The following is a 2,789-nucleotide window of genomic DNA, read 5'->3' as shown; positions in this document are numbered from 1 at the left end:
GGAAAACTGGGGCAGGTCTAATTCACAGGGAGTGAAATGCCCTACCACTCATAGCAAAAGGCCCAGCCACGATTGCAGGAGAAGAACTTGACTTGTTTTTCTTCAGAAAGTCTGAGATGAGTGTGTTCGGCAGAAGGTGGTTCTGCTCCACCTGGTCATTCAGGAATCCAGGTTTCAGCCTCCTCCATCTGTAGGACCTTGTCACCACCTGCAAGGTCCAAGCCACTACCACATCTAGGTTCAGCAGGAGAGGTAATGAAAGAGCGTGCAGAGGATGCATATGTGCTGTTTTCAGGGCCCGGGACACATCCCTTTCACTCACTTTCCACTGGCAAGACTCCGTCATGTGACCTTACTGACCTATGAGAAGGGCTGGGAAATGCAGCTCCTTGCTGGGGGGGAGGGGGGCGGGGGGCACTGTGCCCTATGGTGACTAGTTACTGTGGCAAAAAAGGAGAAGCAATCTGGCTGGTCAGCTAACAGTCTGCACTCAGTCACCTCAAGCAGCGGGTCTAGGCCTCAGAACACCACATGCGACCCGGTTTCAAACAAGCTCCACTCCGTAGACCCCATCAGAAAACAGCTCTAACCTCCTGCTGCTTCTTTAAAGTGGCTCTGGGCTTTCTTTTCTCCTGTCCCTCGACAAAAACTTGGACTGTCCCATGATTTTTCTCATCTATACCAGAGGCACTTCCAATGACAAATACAGCCTCAATGAAAAATCCTTGGCTTATGTGATAATTGACATTTCAGTCTTCGTTCAAAGGACAGACTTCCCCTCCATCCCCCAGCTGAGGTCTACTGCGCACAAAAAGCTGGGATCAGGGGAAGAGAACGGTGGGCGAATTCTCTTTTTCGCTTTCCGCCTTCCCTTTAGCTAATTCCAGTTTCTCTCTCCTCCGTTCTTGGGAGATGGGTCTGGTGGGGGCGTGGAGAAGAGGTTAACCATGGCACTAGAATCTCAGGGGTAGTTCTGTAGATTTTTCAGGAACCATCCTGCCTTCGCTAGGAAACTGTCCCCTGCGGACATCTTGATGTAGTTCTGTGCATCTCTGTTTCGGTGGCTTGCTGCGTCCTCCCAGAGCCCCTAGGAGTGTTCCGATGACTGTAGATCCTCTGTGCTGAGGCCGCTTGTCTGGGATGCTCCCTTGGACAGGGCCTGAGGCACCCCCACACCAGCTTTCTCTCGTGGTTATCCCACATCCGGTCCATATGACACTCACATCCTTTGCCTCAGTCAACTCTAAGAGTATCAGTTCAGGAAGGATCTTCAGCATCTGACCCAGACAGCCTATCACCCATAACATTTACCAGGCAGAGGACAGACAGTGGTCCACAGAAGCCTCAGCTACAGGGACACACGTCAAGCACTACAGGCTTAAGGTGAGGAGCGGACACTCTCACAGCACTTTCCAAAAATTCTCTTTCCTAAGAAATCCTCTCACCACTGACTCTTTTATATCTTTGACGTAGGCGAGAAGTCTGAGAGTCACGTGGCTGGTTCTTGCCCATATATGTTGAGAATTTTGCCTTTGCTTCCAAAACCTTGCTTTGGAATCTGAGACCAATCTTGTTAGGGTCTCAGCCGAAGTGAAGGAGAGAGGACCGGGCTTCTCCGCCAGGTAGAAGAGGACTGGGGAATGGCACTCAGGAAGGGACTCCAGCCTCATCGAGGAAACGGGACGCAGAATATGAAAGTGAGTCAGAGCCCATGTAAGGGCTGAACCAACCTAGGTATCCCGGACACACACCTTAACGTGTGTCCCAACATGAGACACATAGCATTTTAATTGTTAATAACATAGTCTCATCTAAGACCGCTGGGGTGCAAATCTCAGCTCTGCTATCTGCAAGTGGAATGTCCTTAGGCAAATTACCTTTGGTATTGCTCAGTGATCGCTGCAGTAACGCTGTGTAACACACCACCCCCAAATACAGTGGCTTGCAACAAACATTTCTTCCTCTGCTTACTGGACTCCAGGTCAGTTGCAGTTTCATCGGTCTAGGCTGGGCATTGTGGGGCTCGACTCCAATACTGATCCTGTCTTTTTTTAAAGTTTCGATCTCTTGTTCATTGTGGATGTCTTTTTCCGTTTAGGCTGCTATAACAAAAATATCAGAAACTGGGCCTTAACAACACACCCATACGACAACATGAGCTAGCTTATAAACAACACACATTTATGTCTCACAGTTTCTGGGGGTTGGGAAGTCCAAGATCAAGGTGCTGGTAGTTTTGGTGTCTGCTGAGGACCTGCTTCTTGGTTCATAGATGGCTGTGTCCTCACATGGGGGAAGGGGCAAGGAGCTCTCTGAGGCCCCTTTTATAAGGGCACTAATCCCATTCATGAGGGCCCCACCCTCGTGGCCCAGTCACCTCCCAAAGGCCACCCAATCACCTAATACCAGTGGTTCTCAACCTGTGGGTCGCGATCCCTTTGGGGGTCAAACGACCCTTTCACAGGGGTCGCCTAAGACCATCGGAAAGCAAAAAGATACTTACATTACGATTCATAACAGTAGCAAAATTGCAGTTATAGAGTAGCAACGAAAATAATGTTATGGTCGGGGGTCACCACAACATGAGGAACTGTATTCAGGGGTCGCGGCATTAGGAAGGTTGAGAACCGCTGCCTAATACCGTCACCCTGGGGGTTAGATGTCAACATATGGATTTGGGGAAACACAAACATTTTGCCTATAGCAATGGGGTTTTTTTTATATTACTTTTCATTTTAAAAAGATTGCAGGAAATATTATTTAGCTCTATCCCTTAGTTTTTTGGCATC

This window comes from Hipposideros armiger, unplaced genomic scaffold, assembly GCF_001890085.2.
Source record: "Hipposideros armiger isolate ML-2016 unplaced genomic scaffold, ASM189008v1 scaffold_1486, whole genome shotgun sequence".
Lineage (NCBI taxonomy): Eukaryota > Metazoa > Chordata > Mammalia > Chiroptera > Hipposideridae > Hipposideros > Hipposideros armiger.
The sequence above is the reverse complement of the archived record's forward strand: the minus strand, read 5'-3'. Positions refer to the sequence as shown.